The sequence below is a fragment of the Manis pentadactyla genome, chromosome 7, assembly GCF_030020395.1.
Source record: "Manis pentadactyla isolate mManPen7 chromosome 7, mManPen7.hap1, whole genome shotgun sequence".
Taxonomy (NCBI): domain Eukaryota; kingdom Metazoa; phylum Chordata; class Mammalia; order Pholidota; family Manidae; genus Manis; species Manis pentadactyla.
Genome location: NC_080025.1, coordinates 14,571,097 through 14,594,048, shown reverse-complemented (window position 1 = coordinate 14,594,048; position 22,952 = coordinate 14,571,097).

Genomic DNA, 22,952 nt, shown 5'->3' with positions numbered 1-22,952 from the left:
ATTCTAGAATCAGATGAGTCCGGGTTTGAATTTCAGCTGCTGCTTAGTAGTTGGATGACTGCAAGTTATTTGAACTTTTCCTACTGTTTTCTCATACTTTGAATAATCATTAGCATAAAGATTAAAGGAGCTAGTTGACACAGAGGAGTAGGCCTGAAACAAATAGTAGCTCTTACAATTATTATAATGTATGCGATTACCAATTAGTACACGGAAAACTTTATTAGAGTACTCAACATTTCATTTGTATCATAACATGTAAAGGATGTTTTTTAATTGTTTAATAAAATGTTTTCATCTGACTATCAATTCCTTGGTAGAAGACCTTGACTTAAAAGATAAATGTACTTAACCGTACAGACAAACATTTTTTAATTTGCCATATTGTTGACATTTGTTGAATCTCTTCTTTTGGGCAATATAGACTGAAATATTAGCTGATTAGAGAAAAGGAGCAAGTGATAAAATATTTAGGAAAATCAGTGGTGTCACATGTTTATACAGTATGGAGCTCTAGCAACAACCTTCCTGATACTTTTTCTATGAGATGCAAACACAAGAAGTACTTTTCCACTTGAGTCATGCTTAGACACTGAGGTAGTTCAAATCATAATTGATGTACATTTCCACCTGGATTGCAGAATGAAAATATGTACATGGGCATAAAGAGTATAAAATCATTATTGTATTGTTTCTGCCATTTCAGGAAGAACCAAAAAGCCTGAAGTGAACTCCAACAAGAAGAGATTTTTAAATCAACAGCTGGTTACCATTATCAGAATGAATCATGGGGCAGAAGTGACAGCTGGATAAGAGCCAGGGCCGCCAAGAGATACCAGAGATCATTTTGTGTTTTAAAGGGAGATTTTCTTCGGTGCCTCTGACCTGGTGCTAATAAGTCTTAATTTAAGGAGACAGATGTGTGATAAAAAATAAAGTACCATTATAGCTTATACCCAATGGACTGAATAAATAGAAGCATATTAAAGGTGGTATGTTTTCTAATCAGGGCAAAGCATTCACTTTGCTCAAGAATTCTGATTAATTGCTGGAAACAGCCAGTATTATATACTTAGAATCATTTAATGTTTACTTTTTTTAAATAAGGAATAAACTGTATCTGTTTTTATGGTCAAGTTAAAACAAGACTCCTACATATAAGCCTGGCAGGTGAAGCCACACCAATCTCTTCAGCTTTAAAACCAGTCAAAAAAAATTTGTTTTATGCTTCTCAGACTAGACAACAAAGTTATGAAAGCCTTTTCCCTTTAGATTTAGTGTAAATGTCCCACCTGACACATACAAAACCAAACTATCAAACAGAATGATGATGCCGATGTTCAACACCTGCACTTTCAGAGCCACCAACAAAGGAAGACAGACTTGTACCTACACACCTGTTGGATGGGTGGATGCCTTTAACCTCTTCTGCTCTTGATGGGTCCCCCACAAGACAAGGTGGAAAAGCACACTCTTCAAAGGGTGAGTCTCAGAAGGGCAGGCAAACAAAACTGCTACACAACACAAGGTTTAAATGCTTAATTATAGAATATATCTGGCAACATGTTTATTATATATAAAGAGAATTTATTATTATAATATATATTATATGTAATTTATTTATTTATATATATTTAATTATATTAATATATTAATATAATATAATATTTTATAATAGAGAAATTGTACATTAAGAGAAAAAATTCATTGTTGTACCTAATGAAAATGGGTGGGGGGGCCAGATTTCTAAAAACAACAAACAAGATTAATCATTATTTAAAGCAAACTAAACTTATGACATTTCATAGTATGTATGGTAACCAATTTTTATTTATTTTCTTCCTAGAAAATTTATCAAGCATAAATACAGTATATATGTATTTCTGAAAAACATTTTTAAAGACAAAATTATCTCACAAATACCATTTTTAATTTATAGACTTTAAATATTTGCATACTTAATTTAGTGCCATATGTATTCATATTATTTTTAAAATAATATATAATTGTTTAATCTAATTTTTTTTAAGTTTCAGTTGATAAATAGGTAAGTCACTAAGAAATGAACAACTATACCATCTCTTTGGAAAAATGTTATTTTCCAAATAAGCCAACCACTTATGTCAAAGTAAAAAAATTAAATTTGTAATAATTGCTTACTTTAAGTATCACATTACAGAAAATCCAAAAGACATCACTTTGTAGCACCACTTAAAATAGCATATGTAAAAGACTTTGTATATGTTATATGTATAATTAACAATTGGGACTTAATTACATTTTAAAATATTTCCAAACACTGGGCTAAATGCCTATACCATCAAACAAGATATGTTTTAGGCATCTTACTTTATAAAATAATTATTTTAAATTACCATATATATCTAAATGTTTTTACAAAACAGGATTTTTGACAAGCTTTAATAGTTAATGGTTTGGATACACAGAAATTATTTCTTGTCACTGATTAAAGAAATGGGGATACTGAAGTACACCACTCTCATTTGCAACACACTTAAATTTGTTTCAAGGCTTGAGGGGGAAAACTCAGAGTTGTGTGTATTTCCCATGTTAGATGTGGCTAGGAGCAGAATCCCTTTGGAGTTTCTGGAAGATGAAAGAACAAATGACTTTCTTTCATGCTCTTTTCTTCATCAGAGATAGAACAGATTTGTGAAGTTACTACCTCGACAAATCTCAAGCTCTGGAATTCTTACCAAAAGTCATGCATGGGTAGTTTTTTTATTCAATAAGGTGATTTAGTCATTGGTGTGATATCACCATTCAAGTGAGCAAGTCCACATACCAAGCCCAGAGCATCATCAAAACAAGTCCTATTTCAGTGGCCATCCTTCTAACCCATACTTGAACTTTGGTGGTAGTTAAAATTCAAATTGAATTGTCCACTACCTATAAATGAAGCTAGAAAGTGCTGACAGTATTAGGATAAGGTTCGAGCAAGCTAATAGGTTTTAGTGCCTGAAACTTTTGATAATCTGGCTTTAAGTGTCATGGGTCTTTCAAGGTGGATTCCATCTGTCCTATAAAGTTATGTATTGAAACATAATGCATCCCTTTGATCTCCTTTGTAAAAACCTTATGAAGTCAACAAAATGCCCCCCCCCCCGGACTCAACAGCCAGATCCCCAACCTGTTGACATGAAAGATTTTAGCACTTGTGAGTGTTAGCAAACAGTAAGCGAGCTATGTGTTGAAAGCCTCTCCATAAAAAGACTCAGCGATGGGATGTCTTGCCACAGGTACAGGCTGTCCTACTGATATTTTTTACAAAAATAAAACAAAAGAGCACAGTTCAAGCCAGGATTAGGCCTGATAATATCCATTTATAAATTTTCATAATTTCCAAAGTTATTCCCTAATAAAGCATTCATCTTGAAACCCAGAATATGTATTTATTTCCAAATCACTTATGGTAGTGGGCAAAAATATTCCCAAACACAGATGCACACCGTGGTAAAGAATATAAATAAGATATATATGCATGTGGGTCATTTTATTTATTTCTGTGTATTGTATGTATGTGTGTATATTTTGTTTACAATGCTACGTTTTTGTGTATATATGTACATCTATACTCAAGACATTGCATAAAGGCAACAGGTACAGTGAAAATTGCATTGACCTTTGTAGTAAAAAAGATCCAAGTCAAAATATTGGCCCTTCCTGCCGAGAGGTCTTGAGCATTTTCCTTATCTTTAAAAATTAATAAGTACTAATATCTGCTCTGCTGATTTGGGGATTGATTATTGCAAGCACTTGGTAAATAGTAGCAGTCAACAAATACTGTTTCTCTTTTCCTCCCCCCCATATCAGATCATACCCAGAATTCGTTCCAAGTTTTTAATCCAATACTGCAATTTAGTAAGCGTGGTGCTTCAGCATTAACATACATCCTCAAGTTCTTGAGACACTGAACACAGACAGGTTCAGGAGACTCTTGTGAATGGCAAGGAAAGGTGGTCTGCCTGAAGTCTGCAGTTCCCTGTTAGCCTATTTCCTAACAAGCAAAATCTTGTCTATCTTTCAACAGCCAGTTCAGGTGTCACCTCCTCTGTAATGATACCCACAATCCTGCTGGGCAGTAATAATTAATTGTTTCTTTGTTATCCCAAATCTTGGCTCATACTATTACCATAGTACTTATTAAATTGCATTACATCTACTTCTTTTTTCTTTTTTTATTGAAATATAGTTGGTATACAGTATCATATTGGTTTCAAATATCCTGTTTGCTTCCTCTTATAAAAACTTAGTTCCTTTTAGTCAGGAACTGTGTTTTAGTCTTCCTGATACCCCCCAGTATGTAACACAGAGCCTGGCAGATAGCAAACACAAAACAGAAAGGAAGATGGAAGCAGGAAAGGAAACCAGAGGTAATATTTGCCTACTCTTCTTACATCGTCTTTGATCACGTACTCAGCAACGACTAAGGTTTAAAAATAAACAAACAGTGGCCATTAGCTAGGAGAATCAAATAGTTCTATGTTCTTCCAAATCTTGGAAATATGATTCTATGCTATTTCAGCATCTTACTCTTCAGCTTCCTCAAAGATCTGCTAATTTTCTAACATCATCGAGCCAAGCATATGACAGATGGCTTTGAGATCCACACTGTATTTTTGTGCAAGAACGAACAAATGTTCTGCCCAGTGGCATATGTGTACACATATTAGCAACACTAGATGCTTCAAGCTTGCAAACAGAGTCCTAACTGAGGAAATGTAAGTGCCATGTGAATTTACATAAACACATAAGCCTTTTAACTCAAAATTAGTGCTCATGTGTAGCTGCCCATTTATAAATTCATTCCCTTTTCTCACTGAACCAGTCTATTCAGCTTCCTTCCTGGTATAGCTTTTTTATAGGCATACATCCACTTTTTCACATACACATACAACACAAACACATACACATGCATGTATCTTATGCACATATCCATGCATGAGTGCCACTTCATGTCAATCATCTCCCACAGTAATTGCTACCAAAGTGATCTGCCTGAAACTCAAATCTGATCATTTCACTTTCACACCAAAAATTCCACATCACCAAAAATAAGATCTAAATTAAATATACACCAATCATAACCAAACTACCTTCTACTCTCTAGTTATGCCATGCTCAGTTATGTCTCTATTCCTTTGCAAATACTTCCACATTTTAAAATGTCATTTTCATGCTTCTCCTATTTTAAAATTTTCCTTTCCTCTTGATTTTAGATGAATTTTCAAGTTGTCTGAAAAACTTTCCATGACAACTTTCTCCCTGGCACACCATAGAGTTAGGTGCCAATCTCCCTGCCCCCAGGATGCTCTGCATACATGTATATACCATGCCTCATAATACTCCAGATATAGTTTTACATATATATTTGCCTCACAAGGTTGTAGGCTGCTTGAGAATAGGAACTGTGTCTTATTAATCAATTGTATACTCAGCATCCAGAACACTGCATGTGCTTAATTATTTGTTGAATGAGTACATTACTAAATAGATACTGTCCATAAAGGATTCATAATAATTTTATATGGAATACATGAAATGTCAAAGTTTAAATAAAACTCTAGAAGATATCATTGAAAGCTTAGGGATCAGGACTAAGGAGGTTAGCAAATTAGAGGGGGTTAGTCACACACAAAGGATGCTCACAATTACATCAGGTTATTTCTTTAGTAAGATCAAGTCAACTTGAAACATTTAATGCCTCTGTACTAACCAAACATTTCTTGAGACTACCAGCACACCCATGGCACACATTGCAGTGGGGTGCATTTTTACCATCAAAGCAATAGTCAAATGTCTTAGCTCCAGGGAAGTAAGATAATGGAAGAAGCCAAGAAGTAGAAGATAGATAGTTGTGCCCAGTGATTGTTGTTTCTGGGCTGCTGGCAGTGTCAGGAAATCACAGCCTCCTCTGACTCTCTGCAAAACCTGGAGTAGCAGCTCAGAGCAGTGGGTGTGCTGTGATGCATGGAACAAAAGTTGGCACATAAATCCTACATCTAGTTCTGCCTAAAATGGATTTTCTAAGTCCAGATCTATGCCATGAAGCTGCATTAATGAGCCTCAGAATCATAAGATTAAAGAATTCAACCAGATTGTTATTTTGTCACGATTTGGATATAGCAGAGGTTTGTCATTTTTACCCCCCAAAACCTGATGGGCTAGACTGGAAAGGGGCAAGCTTTGGCTCTCTCTCAGTGTAAAGAGAAAGAGAGACAGTCCGGGTAGCCAGGCATAAAAAATGGACCTGACCCTGGCTGGCTGACTTATTCCTGAGACTTTGCATCTTTAATGAGTGATCGAAAAAATAAGCAAATGAAAAAACAGAGCTAGTAAAAGATGATTCACAGCACGGGAAGCAGAGTACGAAGTCCTGGGGTGCACCAACAGTATTGCTAGCTAAAGTATCCTAAGTAGATTACACCAGCGGCTTGATCCTAGGAATGGGATTCTAGGCTTTCCAATCCATGCTTTTTTCACGAATTTCCTAAGTTCTCATGTTTCCTAATTTAAATTTTTTTATTGAGTGTCAAGTTCTCTAGGATAGCCATCACCTCTAGTTGCCTTCCATTCTTGCTAAAAAAATTGCAAATTTCTGTTTCCATAGTTACTGAAGGGTGTATGGCACAACAAAGATCTGCAAACAGGAAGAAACTAAATTACACATCATGTAGTTTAGCTCTTTCATCTTTCATATGAAGGAAGTGAAGCCCATGGAAGCTAAGCTACTTGTTCTAGGTCACTGTATCCATTAAATGGAATAATACACAGAACTTTATAGTCTTAACCTCCTGATCACTTCCTAAATCATTTATCTAGTTCACTGCCACTAACAAATTAGCAATGTTCTTAGGATAAGGATTCCCTCCATTGTTCTAAGTTGTAAGAAATGAAGCTCGCCACAAGTCACCTCACCTGTGTTCAAGCCCTTCATATTTGTATTCTTTTCTGACATGGGGACATGGACTGGGAGAGATTAGATTTAAATATAAGCTGTGCTCATCACTGGAATTCACACGTTTATACCGAAACATTTTCTGGCACAGATATACAATATAAAGTGTCAATTTTATTTATTCAGCAATTACTTACCGAATGCCTATGTGACCAGACAAGCGTGAACCGTTTCTATCTGCAGCTGTTAACTTGAGGAGTTGCCTGACCGCTGCCTGGGGGCTCCCTCCCTGTGCCAAGGATGGAGAGCTTTGGGCCAATAGCTACCCCTCGTTTTTACCAGTCAGAACTGAATTGAGTTTTCACTTTAACTACGAGGACCCGGGAGAGAGCTGATTTTGTGCCTAGGAAGGAGGTGCTTTGTTCTTAGCTCGGAGAGACACTGCTTTAAACGGTCCCCAATATTCCTACTTGCTGCGAGTAATAAACTGCCCTATCTTACTGTCTGGCTCGGTTGAGCTACTAACATTCACAAGAACGCTGGTACTCACAAAAGGGGTGAACGGAGAGCTGGCGCTCACGGAGGGCTGGCGCTCACTGACGGCAGACCAGGTGTGGCGCTCACGGAGGGCTGCGCAGAGGGCTGGCGCTCACCAAGAGCCGACCAGAAGTCTGACCAAGGAGCTGACGCTCACCAGCGACTGACGCCCTCCAACGGGTGACCAGAGCTGGAGCTCCCTGAGAGCTGACACTCCCAGAGAGCTGGCACTGCCCAAGAGACGAGCCTCGTGAGAACCCACGCTGCAACAGAGAAATCTCGTGAGAGCTGACAGCCCTGAGAGATAACTCTCGTGAGAGCTGACACTCACTGAGACATAAATCTCGTGAGACTTGGCTCTCGTGAGAGCTGACACTCCCGGAGAGGAGTCTCTGGGTGTTCAGTTACACCTGCTATATAGGCTTGGTGCTGTGAAGGGCACTGAAGGTGTAGTGATGAGATAGAAACCCAATTTCAGCTCTATGAATCTTACAGTCTAGTGGGGAAGCCACACACACACACACACACACACACACAAGTAATCACATGCAAAAAAATTATATTGTGCTAAGTGTTGTGAAAGAAATGCACAAAGTTAGGTTTGAGAAGGAAGTTACATTTTAAGTCAAGCTCTAAAGGAAAATAGGCATGTTTCTATGACGTGAGCATCTACAGTGCTGTGCTAAGCACTTTTTTTGTTTGGCATAAAGCTTTCCCTAACCACTGGTAATTTGGTATAATGCCATTATTCTACTTTGGTGAGTATGCACCATGCAAAGCTAATTCTGGTTATTGATGACCAGTGAAACACTGCTCTACTTCCTTGTTATTCATTCACTTTAGACTGCTCCTCTGAAATGTGGACGTGTTTAAATTAACAACCCTGATTCACAAGGATGAGCAAATTGTTCAGCATCACAGCTCTTCTTCCATGATCTGGGTCATAAATGGTTCACATGATCAACCCTTTTTAATTATTTGTTGAAATGGGAGGAGAGTCCAATTCAATTCCTGCCTAGCCCTTGCTTTCCAGTTTCTGGCAGGACCTCACATTCACTCATAACCTTGACATGAGGTGGTTCTCATCTATCACGAAGGCTGAAAACTGAAAAAAATGAACAATTTGGGGAAGAAATGAACAGAAGTGTTGAACAGGCAAGGGATACTTGGCAACCTCTAAAGTTAGCTTTTACTTGTTTAGAGCTATCATATCCTCCAAAATATGTGCTTATGATGAAACATAAAAGGGAAATAGACTATTTGAATGTGAATTTCACATTATATGAAGAAAAGTGTCTAAAGCAAAAAGTCATGAAAGATAATCACTTATAACTTAACGACTTTGACTTGGACTTGCATGTTAATCACATCAAGGGAGCACTATAGTACATGACTTAACAGTTTTCCAACCATGAAGAGCAACCCATGGGCCTCGAAAAGGTAATCAGAAGATTGCTTCTGAGAAAATAAAGTGGTTTGGATTTTTTTTATATGTAAAATGGTTTAAATAAAGCAGTACTTCATCCAAATACAAAATCAGGACTAACAAACACCTGTAAGACACAACTCAATTTCTACAAGCATTGTCAAGACTTCTGAATCACTTAAAGCAGTGTTTCCCCCACTCATATGATACTGAAGGTTACTGTAATTCTCATGTTGAGACTCCAGGCCTGAAACAAAAAAAAAGAGTGATGAGAGTGAGAGTAGAATCAAACATCAAGCATTTAAGTCAGTGCTGACTTTCCATTTTGTGTCTGATGCCTTTCAATTGTCAGTTACTAAAGGTTAGAAATAATTCTGTTAAACTATTCTTAAGAATAAACAAGCTAAGAGCCTTAACATTAATCCTGCACATTGTCATAATAAAAAATGATTTGGCTTTGTGGTCTATAAAATATTGGCAAGTTTTTAAGATCTCAATTCTAAAAAAGGGAAAATTCGAGATTATGTTCTAAACACACACAGTTTAAGTCTAAAAAAAGAAACTAAAGCAAATAGAAAAAACTCTTTTCTTAGCCATCATAAAGAGCAAGGTAAAGAAACAACTTCCTGGAAAAAGAAAAAATGAACTGACAGCACACTCTAGATTAAATAGCCAGTATACCGTGGATAATTTTCTAGTCCTTGAGAAACTCTTATGCATGTACAGCATGCATAAAATGACAAAAAGCATGCATAGCAATAAATTTTTATATAATATTTTAAGTTGTGAGTGGGTCTGCTCCTGTGCCTCAGTATGGTGCTTTGTTACAAGGTCCTTAAAGCTGAACCAGGTCTATAATCCTGCAAGATATTTCATCCAAAGTTGGCATCTATGGTCCACCACCTCTAAAATCTCAGCCCCAGGTGAGCAGTTTTGGAGTCCTAGGTACAGAGAACGAAATACAGCCCTTCAATTTCACTCTCCCAAGTCCCCTGCAGATTTTCTCTCTAGACACCACTTTATGGTAGAGAAATTCCCCATATTTCAGGTCAGTACAAGGTCAAACCAGAGGTTTATTTTGTAAATAAAAGTGTGACCACCTAAAATGATTTGTTTCATTTTCCAGTGTTATTTGAAGTAAAGATAATATATTTGTAAATTATCTAATCTTTTACTCTGTGTCAGCTTTGTACATCGGGCACTTTCAGACTTCAAGAGAACTGTTTGCATGCTTCTACTTGCTTGCCTACAAGGATATGGATCAAAATTTACTAGTTAACATTCCCCTCCAGTCGTGATTCAATGAGGGTTAGGAGGTATTCTTGAAGAAAAAGCTATGGCAACAGCAGAAAAGAAAATGTATGTAATTTATATTTACCTCATTAGATGGCAGCACAACATCCAAAACCAAAAAAATCTAACACTGTGGTGAGGAATAGATCTCTTCGAAGTTGTAAGAGGGAATTAAGTGTGCTAAAAGTAAGTATTGACATGCACTTTCTCTATCATATCTTGAATATATCCATCTAAACTCAAATATAATTTTTGGAAACATTTAATATCACACAAAGTTACATTCATGTTCATGTATGAAAAAAATGTATTGAGCACCTTTTGACTGACAGGATATGTTCTAGATGCTTCCATTACACATGTGAACAAAACAAAGATCTCAGCCTTCCTGGAGCTTATATGCCAAAGGTGGAAGAAGACATTTAATGGAAATAGTATGTTAGAAAATGGTGAAAGCCTATAGAAAAAATGATAAACAGAACAGAAAGGGAGCAATCAGTGCTGGGGGAGGAGGTCAACACGTAGTGTTAAAAGGGAGATCAGTGTAGGTCTCACTGAGAAAATGACATTGAGCAAAGACTGGAGGGAATTTGTCATGTAGATAACTGGAAGAAGACTGTCCCAAACAGAGGGACTAGCTGATAAAAAAGACTCAGATGTTGCTGAGATATAGTGAAAATGGGTAGATGAATAAGAAATTACATCAAAGAAGTGAGCATGTAGGCAGAGGGAGCAGATAATACAGGGTCTTGTAAGCTCTTTTAAGAACTTGGCTTTCACTGAGTAAAATGTGGAAATGTTACAAGGTTTTGAACAGAGATGTGACCCAAACTAAGTTAGCTTTTAAATGCATTGTCTGGCTGCTGTATTGAGAATAGAGCAGCTAGGTGGCGGGGCCAGGGTAAAAGCAGGGAGGTTAGTTAGGAGGCCACTGCCCCACCCATGTGAAAAATGACAGCACCTTAGACTGGGACTAGAGCAGGAGAGGAAGAGAGAAGTGGTCAAATTTTAGATATATTTAAAAAGATTTGATGGAAGGTATGAAAAAGTGAAGAGCTTCAAAAAGGTATCCAAGATTTTCAGCCTGAGCAGGACTGGGTAAAATAATTTGGGGAGGGGCAGTAGTTCTGGACATGTTGAGTTTACTATTAGAGATCAAAAAGGGATGTAATAGAGCATTTGGATGTATTATTAGTCTGGAGTTAAGAGGGAGCATTCAGGTTGGAGAGGGAACGCCAGCATATATACCAGACTCTAAGCCATAACCCTGGATAAGACCATCAAAGGTGGTATGTAGAGAAGAAAAAGGAGAACCAATGATACCATGTTTACAAATTTACATAAGGATAAATGTGGCATTTCCTTTAGGCCAAAAGTGTCCCCCTACCAATTAAAGTCTTACTTAAGTTTTAATAAAGTTTGCCCCCACCTTGAGTTATATCTAAACTATATTTAGACCTGTTATGTTACGTGGTTTTTCTCTACTGGTGGCCTCCAGCCTTTCTGTCAAAATATATACAAAGAAAGGATATAATGGATTATTACCTTTTTTTTTTTTTTTTGCACTATATAAGTCTCTTTTTTAGAGGTCTTAGAGGTTTTTACTTAAGTATTTCCTTTGGTTAATAGCACAAAGTAACTAATATATAATATATACAACATATATTAATCAGCATATAATTTCTTATGATCTCTATATTTAAAAACTTCAAAGACTTTGAAATTAAGTCTCTTGCATGTGAATTATTTGTTAAACAATTTTCATTCACATTTTGGCATAAGATTGATCATGCCATGAATTGGAATATCCATGAGAATGAGAATTTGTCTTTGATGAGAATAAAGCTGTTCATACCCACTGACTCATCCTCTTCACCATCTTCACGTGACTTCCAGGGAGGGAACCATCCTTTCAATTGCATCGCTGCAATTGGAGACGTTAAGTAGCCTGTTAATGTTGAAGGATTGCTGTTCAACCTTTTCAGTTATTTTCGTGTTCCTTGATAATTGGAGGTTGCCCACAGGATCTGGTATCCCAAAGAAAACTTGGATTTCCTTGACCCTTTGTGTCTATGACAGGCTGAGTCTCTGAATTTATGACTTTTTGGGGTTAGAACAATAGAGTTACTTTAAAAGGCTAACACTCCTCCCCTTTTTATTACCTTCTCCTGCCCTAGTTTCAATTTCTCAGCTTTCAGTTTTGTTTTCTCTCTGGGCTCCCTCAGCCTCCCTGTAAGAAGTTTTCTCTGTGAGAGGTAAGTGTTTGAACAAAGTGAAGGTGGTCTACCCAACAAATTGTTAGTCTGACTTAGACCTCTGTTAGAATGTTGTGATAGAGACGCTCATGAATACAGTTTTGCGCTTTGATGGTTTCCTAATTGACCAGGCAATAATTCAACCTTTAATCATCTGATTTCATCATTACCCAAAAACATTCCTTGAAAGCAATACTAAGGTGAATTTCTTTTGCAAATGAGTACTAAAATAGCAGAACAGCTGCTGGGATCTAGCGGTATGCACATAAAATGTTCTTGTTTTGAGTTTCAAAATTTCTCAAAATGAATTCCTTTGTTTTTTGAGTTTCTGATTAAAAATATGTGAAGAAGTTGGAAACTTCTATATAAAATGAATCTTCAAAAACGTTTGTGATTTGAAGAACACTGATATTTTTATGTCAGCTCAAATTAATTTTACATTTGAGAACCAGGATACATGAAGAATATCATTGATGTATCTTTGAGAATGCAATAGCATATATAATAGTAATAACTTTTAGAGACACGCTGAAAATTACAAGTAAACATCAATCTACCAGCTTTTCTAATATATTTTTTATGGCAGAAGCTTTAGCTTTTTCTTTTATTTTGTGATTTAACATTTGAGAGACTATAGTAATCACATTCTCTATGGGAATGTGGAAAACAGTAAAATAAAACAAAGGATAAGGGGACAGTATCATTGATTAGCTCTAATTAATCAGTGTTGGTCTTTGGAAAAGGAGTAATTTGCCTAGCTAAAGTTTGGTATCTTATTAATAAAGAAGAAGGGAAGAATGACATTGATAGACAACTTGGAGTCTCTTTCTTAGTAGACAAACAAGTAAGAGGATGATCATAATTCAGATAGTTAAAATAATTAAAATCACTATATTTAAGGCTTACCATGCACCAGTCTCTAGACATAAAATCATTTAATTGTCAAAACAACCCAAGAAGTGATGTACTAGTTACCTAGGGCTGCCATACAATACCACAAACTGGGTGGCTTAAAACAGCAGAAATGTATTATCTTACTGATCTGGAGACTAGCAATTCAAAATTAAGTGTCACTAGGGCCACATGCTCTCTGAAACCTGTAGAGGATAATCCTTCCTTGCCTCTTCCTAGCTTCCACTGATTACTTCAATCCTTAGCTTTCTTTCAATTCCTCACTGAAGATATGTAGATGGAAGATAAGCATATAAAAAGATATTCCACATCATACATCATCAAGGAATTTCAAACTAAAACAATGAAATACCATTACATACATATTAGAATGGACAAAATCTGGAGCACTGACAACACCAAATCATGATGAGAACATGGAGCAACAGGAACTCTCATTCATTGCTAGTGGAAATGCAAAATGCTACAACCGCTTTGGAAGACACTTTGGCAATTTCTTAGAGAGCTACACATACTCCTGCCATATGATTATACTCCTTGGTATTTACCCAATGGAACTGAAAACTTATGTCGATACAGAAACAGGCATGTGGTTGTTTATAGCAGCATTATTCATAATTACTAAAACCTAGAAGCAACTAATACATCTTTCCATAAGTGACTGGATGAATAAACTCCAGAAAATGGAATATTATTCAGTGCTAAAGAGATGAGCTATTAATCCATGAAAAGACATGGCAGAAACTTGCATGTATATTACTAAGTGAAAGAAACCAATCTGAAAAGATCCTGTGCTGTATGATTCCAACTATATGAAGGAAAAGGAAAACTATGAAGAATACAAGGAAGACAGTGGTTGCTAGAGGGAAGGAAGGAAGAATAGGCAAAGCACAAATGCTTTTTGAGGCGGTGATACTATTCTGAATGATACCACGACGGTGGATATATATATATATATATATATATATATATATGTCATTACACATTTGTCAAAATCCATAGAATATTCTACACTAAGATTGGACCCTAATGTAAACTATGGACTTAGGGTGATCACAATGTTCAACTTAGCTTCATTGACTGTAATGAATGTGTCATTGTAGTATGGGATGTCAATAGTGGGGAAGGTTGAACATATATGGGGACTAGGGATATATGGGAAATCTGTGTGCTTTCTATATATTCAATTCAGAGTTCAATTGTGTGTTCAATTTTGTTGTGAACCTAAAACTTCACTAAAAAAATTAAGTTTATTCAATACAGAAGATACAAGATGTTTACACACTGTTTATTTAGTTGCTTATCAAATACATTTCCCCAAAACCATGAATAATAGTTAACTGCACTTGTGTAGCTCTTTCTAATTTACAAAATACATTTATATGCCTTATTTAATTTAATCTTCACAAAAAAATAATAAGGATTTGTTCCCATTTTGAAAATGAACAAACTAAAACATGGAGTAGCAGTTTCTAATTTTGAGAAAATTTATCACTACTATTGGAAATGAATGTTGTCAAACCAAGATTGAAACAATTACTGCAGATTTGTAAAGGTATATTAATCCTAGGCTTTTTACTACCTAAGAAGAGCCTATAATAATTCACCCTTATTTTAAAGATGATTCTAAAGCAAAAAGCTCAAACACCTAGAAAGTGATAGATAGCACCCAATTTATAGATGGAAAATAATTTCACACATTTGTTATCACATTTGATTCTTACATCAAGTCTTTAAAAAAGATTATTTCGATACCTCTTTCTACAATGAGAAAATTCAGGCTGGTTTTTTTTTGCCTAAGATCACACAGCTAATAAGTAGCAGAATCAGAACTTAGCCTCACATTTCCTCACTTCCAAATCTATGATCTCTTCTACCCTCCCTGCTATTATAATTTGTAGGTGCACATATATTACAGAACACCTCATCCGGTGTCTAATTCTTTAGGGGACAAAATGTATTACATGTGCATTATTAACTTCAAGGGAAATACACCTCTAAATTTGGATCACATAGATTACTTGGTTTGGAGACTTTGAGAAGGCAATAGGTCTATGTTTCCAGGAGTTATTTTAAGTGAGTTCCAACTTAAAGAAAGTGGAAAATATATGCAAAGCTTTCAAAAGCTATTTTTATCATTTAAAGATTTAAGCATTAGATGGGTAGAGTAGAAACAAGACACATAGAGTTTATGCCTAAGAATATAAATTCTGAAGATAGCCTTGGTCACATTACTTAATATTTCTGGGTCTGTGTTTTCTCATTTGTAAAATACTATGTTATTGGTAGTATTATTATTAAATATGATAAAAGTACATGAAATTATAAAATATTATAAAAATGCATACAGTTAGCATAATGCTTGGCATGCAGTAAGCACTCACAGATGTCTCCACTTATCATTACAGTAGTCACTCAAATATTTGTTGATTAAATTAGCAATAAAAAGGAAGACCCTATGGAATATCACTTCTTAAACAACTTTTTGTAAAGATTTAAGTTAAACTACAGGTATTTAAAAATCTTACAGAACATAGACAATTCTTAAAGCTCTGATTTTTCTCATGTGGATTAGTACCAGAATTTAAATCTTTTGCATTACACAATCATCAGAGTCTCTTACCAGGAAGAGAAAACAAAGTACATGTATTCCCTTTCCTTTAATATTCTTTTAAATACCTTTCCCCCATAAGTTAGTCTTATACTGTCTGGGATTTGCATTCTCATTGTTCACTAAAAAACCCTGAATTTAAATTTTGACTTGTTACCTGTTATCTGTATGCCCTCGGTGAAGTTAATTAACCAGAGATGAAGATAATATTATGGACATTATAGGGTTGTTGTGAGGATTAAATAAAATAATATATTTTAAATATCTGGCACAAACACTGGTGCGTTGAAACTTTAATTAATCTTAGTGTCTTCTTTCTTTCCTAATATTTGAGACCAGAGAAGAATTTTCCCTACACATATTTTTTCTCAAATTTGGTGCATAAGAATCAGGTGGAATTTGTGAAAAAGACAAATTTCTGGGCAAAATCCCCTAATATTTATTTGCAGAATGCCTAGTATGAAACCAAGAAATTCATTTATACCAAGCAATTTAGGCACTTCTCCTGAAGTATCATACTTTTTAAATGTTAGTTTAAAATATGACATTCAGAAAAGATAGTAAAAGAAGCCACAAGGGAATTAATATGGTACACTAGAAAATATCTATTTAGAACAGAAAAAGCAGTAATGGAGGTATGACCTATAGAAAACAAATGACATAAGACATATAAAAAATAGCAAAATCATAGCATGAATATGATCTTATGAGAAATTTCATTAAATGTAAATGTGAAACACTCCAATCAAAGACATACATAGACAGAGTGGATTTTTTTAAGTGATCCAACTGCATGCTGTCTGCAAGAGACACATCTTAGATTTAAAGACACAAAGGGGTTGAAAGTAAAAGGCTGGAGAAAGGTATACCATTCAAGCAATAAGTTAAGAGAGAGCTTTAGTAGGTATAAGAATATATGACATAATAGATTTTAAGACAATAATCATTGTTAAGGACAAAAAAAGGACATTTTATAATGATGAAAAGATCAATCCATCAGGAAGACATAATAAACACACACACATGCACCTAATAACAGAGACCCAAAATGCAAGAAGCAAAAACTGACAGATCTGAAGGAGAAATAGACAATTTGAAAATAAAGTTAGAGACTTATACCAGGCCCTAGACCCCACAATCCCTCCCTCATGTAGTCAACATAATATGACTCAAGAAGCTAATTGTCTCAAGCCAGGTCTCAATAACTTTCCTGAGCCCTTTGGGCCAAGGTTTCCCCCCATGTTTGGGTCCATAGTGTACCTTTGGATATCATATGGTGGGTTATACCATTTCATTCACATCATTACCATTCATACTTTTTAAAGGATACATTTTAAAGTTTAAAGATTTCAATGACAGGCATTTAGGAACGCATTTCTTTCTTTTAAATTTAACCAGCTGCCCCCACCCACCCCACCAACAGCTATTTGGTGACACCCACTAGGTGTCTAAGGTTGTGCAGTTCAGAGACTGATTGTGATTCACACACTGTATCTTCTCAGTTTGGTCACTGTTAACTTCCAAATGATCTTTCTGGGTGTCTCAACCACTTTTCACTTTCTATTTCAGTATGAAATGCTCAGTTATGAATTTGTAGCTGAAAATTTATCCATCAGTTTAAATTTTTCTTTGAATTCAAAAGTCTTCAGACTAATACAAATCCTTTATACAGAGGACAATTTAAGGATAAATTTAGCTGTAAGTGTAAATCTCTTGATAGGTGTTATACAATGTGTTGCATTGTTCCAATAATTTACCTTATATAGCTACCAGTTTGCCTTTGTCATGATTCTCCCACTGAATATATTTCTTATCAACTGCACTTTTGTCCTCAGTTTCTCTTCCTAGCTGTTACTATTGCTTACCTCTTAAATACTTGTACTTCCTCAATTCTACCCTTGGCCCAGTTTTCTATTATGTCTTTCATCACTAGGAAATCTAATTCACTTATATGGTATTACAAACCCATAAGCCAATGATTCCCAAATATCTATCCCTTTCCTAGAAAATTCTTCTATGTTCTGATCTTTATGTCCACATTCTTGCTGAGCATATCCCACAGGCATCAATTTCAACATCTAAAAATACTCAAATCCAATTCCCCGGCCACCTCCCAACAAATCTTCCTGTTGTCCTGTTGCCCTGTTGTATTCATTGCTTCAAGTCATGCACTACTATTGACTCTTCAACCTGAGTCATTCTTAATCTTCCCTCTTCCTAGTTCTCATATCTCATTTTCCCCAAAATACCACCAACTTTGCCTCCAAAATCTCTCAAACCATTTTTGATAGACTAAAAGTGGTCAGTGTGCCTCAAAGACAAGAGGCCACATGGAGGAGTGGAGAGATGCCTTAGCACCAACAGCTGAACAAATGAGTGAGCCCATCTGGAACCATCCGGAATCTCCGGCCGTCATCTGGTTGCAGCCACAGGAATGTGCCCCAGCAAGACCAGCAGTAAAACCATCCAGGCAAACCATATGCTGATGAGAAATAAGTCATTCTTTGTGCCAGCCACTCAGTTTGAGGTAACTTATTGGGCAGCAATATGTAACAGAAACACCATCCCTTCTCTGTATTGATGGCCTTACCTACGGCTCACCAAGTAGCCAGATAACAAATCTCCCTAACTTCTAAATTTTCTCTTCCAGGTTATCCAAAACCAACCATCTTTATTACATTCACATAGAATCATATCATTCCTATACTTGGAAACTTTCCATAACCACACTGCTGTGAAGAACAACCAAGCTCTTCAATATGTCTCTAATGCCCTTATACCCTCCACTTAGCTTACTATGCCAACCTCATGTCTCACTACATTCACCTTCCTGCACGTCTGCAGGATTTTTCACATTTGTTCATTCCAGTGCTTATTATCTATTGCCATGATATTTATGTATTTAAGCACTTGTGCCACAACCTGTAATAACTACAGGTGACCACAGTCCCTAAAACACCACAGACATGAAATTACTGCTTATTGTGTGAATGCTTTGCCATTTATCAGAAAACTTGGTTTTACTTTCTTCCATTTGAGTTTCAGTCTTAAAGACAAGGCAGTTTTACGCCCACTCTACTAACGAGGAAAGAGATTTTAAACAGTTATAAGCCCTGCTTTGGCCACAGAATACTAGAGTCTTTAATAAAAGTGTTATTTGATTCCTAGCAGAGTACATTTTGCCTGGATTAACTACTCTACATCTTCAAAAACACTAGGTATTTGCATAATTTCAAAAAAGAAATTTAAATGCTCTACCAAAATCGGGCTTTCCATAAAGGTTGGATAATTCTGTGTAATATTTCTTTGATTCCGTGTTATAAATATACTGTGAATTCCTTTCCTTTAGTCTAATGTAATGTATGGTTAAAAAAAACCTTTAATGTTTCTTATTATGGTCAGCCCTTAAAGCCCTAAAAGAGTGCAACCCCTCCCCCTGTATCTTCAGTGAAAGCTTAACCATTCCAGTAGGGTTGGCCCAGTAAAATCAACATATTCAATCTTCAAATGTAATAGTTGGCTGAGAGCCAATGGAATCAAAAGGGCAGGTCTGAGCAAGGGAGAAAAAAGACAAGTGTAGACGAGTACAAGAGTAAAACACCCCTTACATAGGTACAGTAGAAAGTGCACTCTATTCTGTAGGGAATGAGTAATTCTGATGGGTTGAATAAGTCACTGACTGCTTCTCCCATGTACCTGACTGTGATCTTGGACATTTTTACTTAATTTTTCTAAGTCTTCCTTAACTTGTCTGAAAAATAAAAATAATTATGCCTTGCAAGGTTGTTGGGGATTTAGCTGAAATATAAAGAATACATGGCATGATATCTGGTACATAGCAAGTAAGTAATACATTGCAATCATTATAATTGTTGTTATATTAGATAGTAGGAGATGTTTTAGGCTAAATAGAATAATTGCTCATGATCAGTATGAGACTGTTGGAATAATACTCCCAAATGAAAGCTGTTTTGTTAACTATGATAATATTTTATATGGAATGTTAGTGTTTTCCTAAGTTAAGACTTGGAGGAAGATGCTAGCCAGAATGTGTAAGATGCTCATGGCTACCCCACTCACATGGCAAAGTGAGTGAGACTACTGTGATTCATTTGCACAAAATCAATTCACTCTCTTAAGGAACTTGACCACTCAGATACTGTTGAAAAACTGGGCATTCTATTCACATTGGGGAAATAGCTGCTGGGTAGCCAACCCCTGGTGTCTACTGCTGTTGTCTACACAATTTTTCTCCATTTCTTCACCTCCTTTTCACTCTCCAGTTCACTCTAATCTTGCATCGGTCTCTCTTGTTCTTGAAGTCACCTCCTGAGGTGGCCATTGACTCCCATTTTCCCAAATTTAATAACAGTTTTTTTAGCTCTCATCTTATGTAATCTCTCAGTAATACAAAACACAATTAATTGCTCCCTCCTTCTAGAAATGCTTTTCTTGGTCTATGTGATATAAAACTTGGCTGATTTTCTAATCTAGTATCTCTTCCCCTGTCATTAGACAATCTTCTACTTCCACTTGACCTGATATGACTCAGAACTTTCATTTTTTTATCTCTCCTATCTGTATGTCAATAACTCCTAAATTATATCTCTAGCCCTTACTTCCAGACCTCTATCTTCAATTGCTTACTTGATCTATTCACTTGATTATCTCGCTGGTATCACAAAATCAGCATTTCCAGTACTGAAGTTTTTATTTTCTTCCAAAATTGTTTCTTCTCTAGACTTACATAAAATCAATAAGTGATACTATTATACACATACACACACACACACAATCACATGTGCTCTAACCAAAAATCTGGACACATCTTGATATATCTTATCCCCACATTTAATTTATTACTAAGACTCACTGATTCTACCCTCAAAATACCCTGAATCCATCCATCAACCTCCATTTGCACTGCCAACATCCAAGTCCAAGATATTCCAACTCTGGCCTGGAGTAAAAAACAATTGTCTCCTAATAATGCCTATCTTCTTCCACTCTTACCCAACCCAGTCCAATGTCCATAGTGGAACCAATGTGGTCTTTTTAAAGATACAGATAAAAGTGTGTCACTCTCCTACTTAAAATCCTCCTTTGACATCCCACTCAGTAAAATAAGACTCCAACAACTCAGTATGCCTCACAAGGCCCTGTGTGAGGCTATGCCTCTAAGCCAACCCCTTCATTCTCATGCTTTTCTTCTACTCACTGACTATACTCTGACCTTCTGGTCTTCTTTCAGTTTCCTGAACATATCACACTCTTTCCCAACTGCAAGGCCCTTTTCATGCTGTTCCCTGGATTTTCTTGACTGCTGTCCATATACAACCTGCCCCTCACACAGAGGCTGCACAAATTCTTTGTCTACCTAACTCTTTGTCTTAACTAAAGGGGATATACGCCTATGGTCTTTCTTACAGTGCCACATTCTTTTCCTTCACAGCACTTATCATAATCTGTAATTTAAAATTTTTAATGGTACAAACAAATTAAAATTGTGTTGTTATTAAAATTTGCTTCACACCTTTACTACCTGGCTAAAGCTAGGTGTAATTCAGTGTTTATTAATTTATCTACAGGTATATAGTCTTTACTAGATGCTCAGAACCCATCTCCCTTTGGACCATAAGAACATGCACACACGCACAAGAGTATGCAGGTTTTTTATAATTTTAGGGAACTCATGAAATTCTAATATTTACACACATCACTGTGGGATTCTAACTGCCATTTTAACCCAACAAAATTTAGTCCTTGCTAAAAGTTATTTCATTCTTACAAAACATTAGACCCAAAAAAGGAAATATTCAAAGACATCCAGCTTCAAGTTTCACTATCAATAATGAATGAGAAATCTCTAATCCAAAAAAATCTAGTTTATTTTAATAAGTATTTACCAATAAAATATCTAATTGTCTTTATATGCCTCTGTCTTGTCCTTGATTTTAATTTATTTGAATGCATCAATTGATCCATGTCAATTATTTTAAGGGAAATAATATTAGTAACATTTCGCCTTTAACATCTCAAATAGGAAATCCCCATTAGTGTAATAAATAATGTTTTTGGCAGGGAATTGGCAAGGCATCTTAATCAGAAAACTTCCTGGCTGACAATCACAGAAAACTGAGACCACAAAGCATATCTTAAATGTTTCAGCACTTGGATTTTCCTAAATACTTCTTTTAAGTTCCCTCTGAACAACTTGCACAAAGATCAAAACATACTAATTTCATCATTGCCAGGCAAAATCATAAAAGAAATTTATAAATGCATATAGATACATTTACTAACTTATAAACAACAAAATGTTTCATGACTTTATTGAAAAGACTCAATATGATAAAAGATTTCCCTCATTTATAAAATGGACAGATTGAACTAGCTGATAGCTAAAATATCTTCAAGCTCTATTCTATTTTTTTTTTTGCCTTTAGACTAAATCAATAGTATTTATTTTCCTCTAAGGAAAGGTAATAGTATCTATGTTACACTATCTTGTATATTTTTACTTTGTATTTATTAAAGTGTAGTGTATTATACTGGCATACTAGGAGATCTGGGCTTAGCCTTGCCTCTCTGAGAAGTGGAAACACAGAAGAGGAACTCATTACCGCTACTTATCTTGAACAAATAGCTAGTTTGGAGGACTTTCAGCCCAGCAGGCTGGGCTCCTGTCTTCTATAATGAATCTAGCTACTGGTGCCTCTCCATGTCCAACCTGCCAGTAACAAAGCCCAGTGCTGAGCCAATGATCTGACACCATTCTTCAAGGAGACTATCTGTCCATCTGATACCAAGTTGTCTATACTGGGCCCCTGTTGCCCAAGAGGCCTGTGGTTGATTCAGATGTGACTAGACCTTCTAGGTATGGACTGCCTTCTGTCTCTACAGTGTTCCAGCCCGCATCACTATCCGAGGGTGTGTTCCACCTGCACAGGATCCCACATACAGCAGAATAAGCCCATGACAAAGGGAGATAACAGTCAT